Below are 11,122 nucleotides of genomic sequence, written 5' to 3'. Positions count from 1 at the left end.
ATTAGTAAAAGTACAATAATTATCTGGCTGAGTGGATGCCACCACGAATACCAAAAGATTATCGAAGTAAATAATATTAAATCTACCAGCTCTTAATGAGAATGGTGGCTGAGTGGATGCCACCATGAATACCAAAGGATTATCGAAGTAAATAATATTAAATCTACCAGCTCGTAATGAAAATTTCGGTTGTAACCTTCTAAAACCCCAAAACATCGACCTTGTGTGAGTGTGGAAACAGAGAGAAATTCTTCTTCGTTTTTTTCCCATTTACCTGGCGTCAGCACTTTGTTTGGCTTTAGCTCAATTGTACAGCCGGGTGCTTTTCCTGACACTAACCTTATGAGCAGGGATGTATTCAATATTTCGTGTTTGGGATGTAAAAATGAAGGTGTTTAAATAACACAAATACCCAGCCTCCGAGCTAGAGGAATTAATTGGACGCAATTAAAATCCTCGGCCCGGCTGGGAATCAAACCCGGGGCCCTCCGAACCGACAATTCTCTCAATGAATCGGGAAAGAACAAGAAATCCTGCAAAAGTAAGTGTTTAAAATCACATAGAGCTATTTTCAACTTTTAAGGTATAAAGTATCTTGAATACAAAGATTATTACGAAATGAATCCGGTTTCTAATATGTAGAACAAGAGAGCCTAGCGGCTCACGGTGAGTCAACGTAATGATAATCTGGTTGCACTACTCTGCCACCCTCCACATCGTGTAAACCGGTCTTGTGCGCAGGTTGCTTTGCGCATCACCCCAAATGCCGCTAGCTAGTAGCTCGGTAAAAGCCTAGTTGGAGCCAGGGTCGAATGTTCTCTCGCAGAATGCTGCTGCAGTCAGTGTGTGTTAGAGAGGCGGCGAGGTAGCATAACAGGCGATGATGTTAACTGTAGATCTACAGCTTCAAAAAGTGGTTATTTACATTTGACTTGAGAAAACACCGTGGTGTAGAGGTTTAAATTTGAATGTGTGTAATCGAAGTACTTAATAGCAGTTTCTTCTATTCACATCTTCAGTTGTGGTTATCGTGTGCCGTGCAGCGCGCTCCCTCATGTAACGGAGAGTGAATTTTCAAATGAAGAGCAACCATCTGCACTGTCAAGTTTCGACGAACCCGGTTACAACAAAATGGCGGACACAGTGTTGACTACACACGAATTTATATTACCACTTGTGGCTTAAAGAAATATCCGGCCCCAGTTTTATACAAAGGACTTCATTTTTAAGTATTGATATTGTTGGATACGCCTTTTATGGGACGTCATTTGTGTTCATTCCTCGCGTGTTAATTTGACATCTGCGGTATCATTGTTATGTTTATTATATTTTCAAGTCAATAATGAATGAAAGGCGCCTGAATTAAGGCGTTTTGATGTTTAAAAATTCTCAGTGTAATCATAATGGCATTGCGTGACCTTATTCGCTACTTGGTGCGTCTAAATACTGCGGTGTTTCAATAATCAACATACTTGTGAACATTGCAATACATGAGGAAGAATGGAAAAGAAAAATAGAAATTAGTGTAATTATTACCCTTTTAAATCACACCAGGAGTGGATATATAACTTAAGAAGAAACAATTATAACAGGTACGTCCCGAATTTCAGTGATTGTTGCTGGTTTCAGTATTTTGCTTTCCATAGAATAGTGTTTGTTTTATTTCTGTTTGTTATTTGTATGGCATACCTTCCATTTCTTTCCTAAATTGACGCACGCATTCAAACTTCTTCGTGTATGCGTGATGCTTGAATATTTATACGCATGGCAGGACTCGTAGCCTTCCATAAATGCTTGTCTTCATCAGCATTCTTTTCGGACAACTTTTACAGGACTACTGTCGCTGGAAATTCAATTTATAACTTATTCACGTTTGGTTGATCGGACATGAAATAATGTAATCGTTTTGCATTACGAGAACAGTGCGTACTCTATAGACATAGGTGATATCTCTGTGATTTCACCCCAGCAGGTAGGAACGTAGATGGATGTCCCATGAGCTGTATACAGAATGACACTTGAGATTTTATATGCCAGGATACTCGTAGATTTGAATCAGACGGTAACATAAACTGGGATACATTATATTAAATGAAGTATCCATTTGAAGTAAATTATTGAAGTTTAGTAAAGTTCATATCGAACCCTGTGTGAAAGTTTGTCACAATAAAATAATATGTTGCTAAGGAAAGGTTTGAAGGAATTATTTGCCTCTTGTATATTTGATGGTTGGAAAGATGTCTTTGTCCAACACTACCATGCAAGAGAAAATTGTTGAAATGTTATATCTGATAACACAGGGTTTCGAACTTCAGTCGAATTTTATTTGTTATAATTACGAATATGTAAATTTCAAGAGCTTCCAATGCCAATGCCATCGTTTATTGACACTGGGATAATGTTATTTGGTATGGCTTAATATTTATTCTGTTAAAGAAGACCATGAAGCATTTTTAAATGTCCGATATCTCATTTTACACCCGTCTGTCTTTTCCATATTGAAAAACTTTTCGCATTTTTCTTCTTTTAAGTCATTAATGACTGGATGAAGCAGAGTCTAACTGTGGGTGGAATGCTAGAGTGTAAGCCTAGGGCTGCAGTCGTGCTTATCCTTAATATTATTTTTAAAGACTTTGTTGAAATTGACTCGACTGCTTCATTAAAGAGAAATAAGTTATTATTCAAGTACTATGGCATGATGCTCTTCAAGGGTTAGGTCGTTAACCTTTGTTACTGAAGTCCATGCAAATGCTTCAAGATTTCTGACTCATACGCACTTTCATATCGTTCTTTTCCTTTCTCATAAAGTTTATTTTTGTACAGTTTCGGTGAATAATGCGAAAATGAAGTATGTTACTAGATTCATTGCCCCGTGCCTTTGTTGTAAACAGTAGTGCTGCTTGATGACTATATTTAATGGAACGCAGGCCTGGTGGTGGGTGGGTAGGGGGTGGTCGAGAAGGCGGTGGCAAGTGTGTTTCCCAGTTTTGACTGGAACTTGTACCTCTAGTTTTATTTAAAAAAATCTAGGTTCCTATGGAAGGGGTGTGTCCAACTCCAAACATCTCCCCCATGGCTGCATCTCTGGTTGGAACTGAAACTATTGTCTGTGACAAAAACAAATGATCTCTGTAAGGTGGTCATGGTAAGCATAAGATGAAACTATGGAGTGGCTGCTGTTAATTCATCTGGAACAGAACTCTGCTGCGATGTAGTCTCATCGTATTCTGTATTACGTGTGCATGTACTGTAGTTCTACTTCGTGAATGCATGATGTAATATTGACTATCTTTTAGTCTAATTTGCGTTATTGTTCTTGTTATATAAAATCTGTTGAATCACATCGATGCACCTTGGTGTGTTGTATTACGCTGATAGCAGTCCTGCGGGTTGATTTGAACTTCGTGGTAAATGCACGTGGTTGTAATGCGCACAGCGATTTATTCGTAATACAGATTAGCGTTTTATAAGGGGCTTCGAGGACGGCTGGTTATGCAAAGAATCTTAACTCCTCTAATCACTGATCTTAAATAACTTCTTTCCGGCCTTTTGCCCAATTTGGTGTGAATTTGGCCCAGATTTACGGCCGGATGCCCTTCCTGATGCCAACACTACACGAAGGTCCCAGCTTCAAAGATAAATGGTGAGTATGCTGGCCTTTGGCCCAATGGGTCCCGGGTTCGTTTCCCGGCCGGATCGGGAACTTTAACCTCAGCTGGTTAATTCGTCTGGCTCGGGGGCTGGGTGTTTGTGATGTCTTTAGTATTAGACCTCATGTTAGGTAGGGCCCCATCCTAACAGACATGCAGGTCGTCTATAACCCGTCTTCTAGAAAAAGACCTGCACCACGCCCCCCTGGTGGTCATATGCCATTATTATTATTATTATTATTATTATTATCGGTGATACTCTACGTAGGAGGGGGGTGTATTCATTATCACGTGTTACTGTGGTGGTTGTGTGGTGTGTAGATGAAGGTAGATGTGCTAAGATGAACACTTGAAACCTAGCCCCAAGTCAGAAGAATTAACCGTACGCCCCTCGGAAATCGCACTCGGGGTCCTCTGAACCGAAGGGTAGGACGCTGACCATTCAGCCAAGGACTCGGACACCGATCTTGAAATGAGATGGCTCTTGGTATACTTTTCTGTTCTAAAAAAAAAAAAACTTATTTAAGGGAAAATGTTACAACATTGTGGAAGTCCTCAGATACATACTGCCGTATTTATGGTTAAAAGAATTGCTTCTGTAGATTTGTCATTCTTTTTTCGTGTCCAGGTGTGTTTGGTTTAAACAAAGCGAAGGTTTCATAAAACTGTACGTCGTGTTGCTTGCTGACCCCAGAAAGCCGAGTTCTGTGATTTTATTCCCCTTCCTCAAATTACATGTATAGTACACACAGTTTACTGTGAACGGTGCCGCCGTAATTGAGTATATATGATTGACTTAAGTCGCTTTTACTCTCGCCTCGAAAATTTACTGTTTCATCGATCTGACTCCTTAGCTTTATAGGGTACAAATTGTACCATGAGATAGCCAGAGTTAGGTACCCAAAGTTGAGTTATTAATGCCGGTCCATAAGGCTTGGCCTGATTGTAGTTATATCCTACTTTTCCACCTCAGCGATAGTAATTACTATCATTTTCACATACCTCCTTCCTCCCTAGAAGTTTCAAATGCCAGAAGTTTTGAGATTGAGGACCAGAACAGTCAGATGAATTTCTGTATATCGATGGCTTTCTTTTAAAACCTCGTATGTCAAAATATTCTTCCTACCTATTATATCCCTTAAGACTGGCCACGCCTCCCGCTCATATATTTCTATGCAGTCCATCAGAATAATTTTCGCTGTGTTCATTTTCCTTTGGTAATGTCTAAAGGAAAATGAACCTTAACGTATCGAATTGTAGGGATGTTGATTGCATGGCAAATGTACACACTCCTACAGTATAATGTATTTAAGGTTCATTTTCCTTTACAAATCGGCAGAGGAAAATGACCATAACGAAAATTATTCTTTTGGACTGCATATAAATGTGGGACTGGGAGGCGTGACTAGTCTTAAGGAATATAATGGATAGGAAGAGTATTCGGACTTACGAGGTTTTTAAAGAAAGCCATCGATATACAGCGCTAAACACGACCTGGTTTATCTTGTTTTATTTGATTCTTGCCTGGTGGTCTGTGACATTTTTTATTTTTTTTCTATTCGTTTTTACGTCGCAGTGATTCAGGCGGGTCTATGGCGACGGTGGGAGAGGACAAGGAATGGAGAGGAAGCAGCCGGGGCTTTAATTGAGATACGGCCCTAGCATTCTTCTGGTGGGAAAACGGGGGAAATACGGAAAACCATCTTCAGGGCTGCAGACAGTGGGGTTAGAACCACCGCCTTCGGAGCGGAGGCGAACAGCTACACAACGTCACTCAGTCTGTGCCATTCGCGAATGAGATTTTCAATATGCAAAATCATGTCGCATGGTTTGTAACTGGCCTACAGTCATGAAACATTCCAAGCTGTCTTAACAAACAAACAAATAAAAATACAAAGGTACCATGGGACACGATGACTATGGTTTTTGAAATATGCTATTCTTTAAATTACTTCTCATAGCGAATGTTTGATTTCGACATTCCGCCTTGTAGCTTCCCGTTTTGACAATATTACCTGTGCCGAGCTCGATAGCTGCAGTCGCTTAAGTGTGGCCAGTATTCAGCATTCGGGAGATAGTGGTTTCTAACCCCACTGTCGGCAGCCCTGAAGATGATTTTCCGTGGTTTCCGATTTTCACACCAGGCAAATGCTGGGGCTGGACCTTAATTAAGGCCACGGCCATTTCCTTCCTACTCCTAGCCCTTTCCTGTTCCATCGTCGCCATAAAATCTATTTGTGTCGTCGATGTGACGTAAAGCAACTTGTAAAATAAAACCTGTACCATTTTGTTGGATGTAGATGGACATTTTCATTTTCAAGTCTTGTCAGTTATCGACACCGGTCCATTTGCAGCCAGTGTGGCCTCTTTCTACTTTCACGCCTTTCTCCTGAAATTATTGAAATCGAGATGTAATTGGCAGTTTTTCTTCACGTCTTTATCCAATTTCGCAATAGATATACAGTATCATGTCTATAAGTACGGGCCGTGAAAGCATCAATGGCAACATTCGTAATAGATGTTTCGTTTGTTTGAATAGTTCAGTATTATAAGTACTGTACCTTGTATTACTTATTCTGTTATTCTAATAATATTTTATACCCTACCCTAAAAACTTATAGACTACGGTTTTCGGAGACACAAAAGTGCCAGATATTTTGTCCCTCATGTGTTCTTTTACGCATCGGTAAATCTGCCAACGTGTTACTGGTGTATCTGAGTACCTTCAAATACCACCGGACTGAGCCGAGATTGAGCTCTGGGCTCATATAAATGTCCAAATTCTTTGAAATATTTAAGAAAACGCCAGGTAAACAACCTGCGCTACTGCCCGAAATGCACATCAGCGGTGATTGATTGATTGATTGATTGATTGATTGATTGAAAGTCAGCGCTGTATCATCTCGGCAACTCAGACCGGCGATTCTGTTATTCTCCTAGGTTGATACGCTTGAGTAACATCACAGCCTAAGCCGCTTCTTTCGAACAACTTTGTACACTGTGCCTTAACCATTTCCAGCTTATGAGTACGGTACAGTATTATATTTCGTGGCCACCAAATTTTGCTCTCATACAACGAAGTCATCCCGAAATATTAGCACTGTAAATACAATTTGGTTTTAAAACTTGTGTCTCTCTTAAAAAAATAAAATTACGAATTCAATCCTACAGTTGGTCCCATTTTCCTCAGGCTGCAGGAATAATGATTACAAGTAGCTGTTATTACTTTCTACTAGAAAAAAAATAAGCCATTGATTTGTTTGTAATGGAAATGTTAAGTTACGAATTAAAAGCATTTCTCATATCTATCATTAAGGGAAAACCTTTTAAATAAAGGCCTCTTGATACCTGTTGTTACTGTTTAACGTTCAACACCTGTTTTTTACGTTGCACCGACACAGATAAGACTTATGGCAAAGGGCAAGAAGTGGGAAGGAAGCGGCCGTCGATTAATTATTGGGGGGACAGCCCCAGCATTTGCCTGGCGTGAAAATGGGAAACCACGGAAAAACATATTTATGGGTTTGAACCCACTACTCCGGAATGAAAGCTGATAGCTACGTGACCCAAACCGCATGACCACCTGCTCGATAAGGACCTCTTAAGCGGATGACAAGAATGATGATGGAGCATAAACCTTGCTAATAATTGCACTGTCCGCAGAGATCACTCTTTTTTGCCTGCTGCTGTGGTCTGGGGGTTAACACAGTACCTTACCGGTCGGGTTCGATTCCCGACTCGGCCACGAATAGAATACGGGTTCTAGCGAATGGATGCACTCAGTCTATGGTAAAAATTGCAACAACTCTCAGTCTTTCTAGAACTTGTTTCTCATGCCTTCTCATATAAAATGTTACCTTATTATATAGCTGCCGGCCGCTTTCTTCCTAATCCGTATGTATAATAGGCTAGTACAATAATAAAGAGAGAGAAAGAGAGACTCAGTGGCTAGTCTCCTGGCGTCCCATTAGTTTCGAATCCCGGTCAATTTCCTGGGTTGAGATTTTCATCTCGAGGATCACGTGACGTTAGGAGGGGCTCCCGGTTAAAACCAAAATGAGCCTGGGTGGCTCCAGCGACCCCAGTCCTACCTGGAATAAGCTGGAGAAAGTTTGATCATGCCATAGACAACTAACAGACCTCAGTGGCTCCGTCGGTTAGGCATTGTCCTTTGTTCCCAAGATAACATGTTCAACGCTGTGGGATATGTGTGAACGAGCGATTTATTCGGCTAGCTTTAGTGTAGTCAAGACATCCTTTCCTACTATGAAAGCGTTTGCAGGCACCAACGTCGCGAGGCATCTTCAGACAGAGGAGTATTTCTTACATTGTTTCAGTAGAGTATAATAATGTAGGCCTATATGAAGGCATAGGGAGAAGGACGACGAATGTCACCTTTTCATTATTCTGAGATATTCTAATTTTGAAGTTTGAAACAATTAAATACCAGACACATTGGTAAACCATGCCTGTTATGAAAATAATAATAATAATAATTCCCACTAACTACTTTTTGACGGTTTTCGGAGATGCCGAGGTGCCGCAATTTTGCCACAAGGAGGGATTTTTACGTGCAAGGACATCTACCGACACGAGGCTGACGTATTTGAGTACCTTCAAATACCACCGGACTGAGCCAGGATCGAACCTGCCAAGTTGGGGTCAGAAGGCCAGCGCCTCATCCGTCAAAACCGGCAAAATAATTATACAGGTTCTAACATACAATGGTTCTGTCACCCTGCGGCCCCGGGTTCGATTCCAGGCCGGGTCAGGGTTTTTAATTATAATGATTGTAATTGTAATGGCCTAGGTGTTTGTGACGTCCTTAATCTTCCTTTCCTCACGCACAACGTTCCACACTACCGCCATTCCAGTTACACGCAGGTTCATACAGTATGGTGCCAGTAGCGGCAAAAGATCCACATGGGTCGGCGCCCCGAACAAATAGCATTTAAAAACACATACAATGGTTCATAAATTTGTGTGTGACAACAATGGAGAAAAAACTATAACCTTTCGATTCATGGACATATCCGGTAATAAAGATGAATGTACGTCGAATTATTAATTCTAGAAGACTTTGAAACCAATTGTACATGCATTAAAACAAAAACTTGCATGTTTCAAAATCATGTATGCAATATAATACTACAGGTTTGTATAGAATAATATAACAAGATAGTATCATACAAGTCTGTCTTCACTCGCAATGTGGTATATTTCCATATAACATTTTCGATTCTTCTCTTATGAGAAGCTTGGACAGTTCCTGCAAATCAATAATTACAATAAATTAGTAAGTAAATTATACGGTACTCTAGATGTAAATATGTGAGTAAAATATTTATGAACTCTCAGATTACCAGATATTTAAGAAGTTCGTGCCGAAATCTAACATGCATGGTATAAAGAAACCCCGCTTATGAACCGCAAAATTCATTCCTCCTGTTGTATGTTGAATGATAAATATTCTTAATTAGTTTGCTAAATTTTATTACATACATACAACACATACTTCACTGAAACTCTAATACAGGTTTATTCAGCTGAGATATCCACCTCAAATAACCCGTGAACCATTCAACCGTTTCAGTAATGGTACCAAGGAGCTTATAATTGCACTTAACAGTACTTTTTCATGGTGGCAGTACCATATGAGATAATGGTACTTCGCTTTTTTAAAAATAGAACTACACAGTTTTTTTACACATAGCCTTAAACCTACAAACATTACAAATTCAGCTCCATGATTATTTTGAAATTCGGACAAGTAGGCTACTTCTCGGGAAGATGTAATCCATTCAAATGCGCTTCATTTGCCAGCTGGGGACTGCCCTGTTCGATTCGCCCTACTTATGAAAAATGAGCTAGCTGTTGACATACAGTATGCACCTATTCTATTGGTACGGGCTGTTTGCCTTAGTACCTCAACGCACTGTCAGAAAATAATAAACAGAAAAGGATTTTATTCATACATACATACATACATTATCATTATAGACTGTTATGCCTTTCAGCGTTCAGTCTGCAAGCCTCTGAGAATTTACTAAACGTCGCCACAATCCTCGATTTGAAACTAGTGTTGTGGCCTCATTTAGTTCTATACCTCTTATCTTTAAATCGTTAGAAACAGAGTCTAACCATCGTCGTCTTGGTCTCCCTCTACTTCTCTTACCCTCCATAACAGAGTCCATTATTCTCCTAGGTAACCTATCCTCCTCCATTCGCCTCACATGACCCCACCACCGAAGCCGGTTTATGCGTACAGCTTCATCCACCGAGTTCATTCCTAAATTAGCCTTTATCTCCTCATTCCGAGTTCCCTCCTTCCATTGTTCCCACCTGTTTGTACCAGCAATCATTCTTGCTACTTTCATGTCTGTTACTTCTAACTTATGAATAAGATATCCTGAGTCCACCCAGCTTTCGCTCCCATAAAGCAAAGTTGGTCTGAAAACAGACCGATGTAAAGATAGTTTCGTCTGGGAGCTGACTTCCTTCTTACAGAATACTGCTGATCGCAACTGCGAGCTCACTGCATTAGCTTTACTACACCTTGATTCAATCTCACTTACTATATTACCATCCTGGGAAAACACACAACCTAAATACTTGAAATTATCGACCTGTTCTAGCTTTGTATCACCAATCTGACATTCAATGCTGTTGGATTTCTTACCTACTGACATCAATTTAGTCTTCGAGAGGCTAATTTTCATACCATACTCATTGCACCTATTTTCAAGTTCCAAGATGTTAGACTGCAGGCTTTCGGCACAGTCTGCCATTAAGACCAAGTCGTCAGCATAGGCCAGGCTGCTTACTACATTTCCACCTAACTGAATCCCTCCCTGCCATTTTATACCTTTCAGCATATGATCCATGTAAACTACGAACAGCAAAGGTGAAAGATTACAGCCTTGTCTAACTCCTGTAAGTACCCTGAACCAAGAACTCATTCTACCATCAATTCTCACTGAAGCCCAATTGTCAACATAAATGCCTTTGATTGATTTTAATAATCTACCTTTAATTCCATAGTCCCCCAGTATAGCGAACATCTTTTCCCTCGGTACCCTGTCATATGCTTTCTCTAGATCTACGAAACATAAACACAACTGCCTATTCCTCTCGTAGCATTTTTCAATTACCTGGCGCATACTGAAAATCTGATCCTGACAGCCTCTCTGTGGTCTGAAACCACACTGGTTTTCATCCAACTTCCTCTCAACGACTGATCGCACCCTCCCTTCCAAGATGCCTGTGAATACTTTGCCTGGTATACTAATCAATGAAATACCTCGATAGTTGTTGCAATCCTTCCTGTTCCCTTGCTTATACATAGGTGCAATTACTGCTTTTGTCCAATCTGAAGGTACCTTACCAACACTCCACGCTAATTTTACTACTCTATGAAGCCATTTCATCCCTGCCTCCCCACTATACTTCACCATTTCAGGTCTAATTTCATC

The 11,122-nt window shown here is 40.3% G+C and overlaps 1 protein-coding gene across 2 annotated transcripts in view; it reads left to right on the top strand.

Annotated features, from left to right (window-relative positions):
* Positions 1–815: 815 nt before the first annotated feature.
* Eph (Eph receptor tyrosine kinase) overlaps positions 816–11,122 on the top strand; it is a 1,044,814-nt gene continuing 1,034,507 nt past the window's right edge. For both annotated transcript variants that reach the window (XM_067142090.2, XM_067142089.2), the window contains exon 1: positions 816–1,592. The gene's annotated coding sequence lies outside the window, so the exon portion shown is untranslated. The remainder of the gene's footprint in view (positions 1,593–11,122) is intronic.

This window comes from Anabrus simplex, chromosome 2 (genome assembly GCF_040414725.1).
Source record: "Anabrus simplex isolate iqAnaSimp1 chromosome 2, ASM4041472v1, whole genome shotgun sequence".
NCBI classification, from domain to species: domain Eukaryota; kingdom Metazoa; phylum Arthropoda; class Insecta; order Orthoptera; family Tettigoniidae; genus Anabrus; species Anabrus simplex.
Note: the sequence above shows the minus strand (reverse complement) of the source record. Positions and strands in the feature narration are given on the sequence as shown.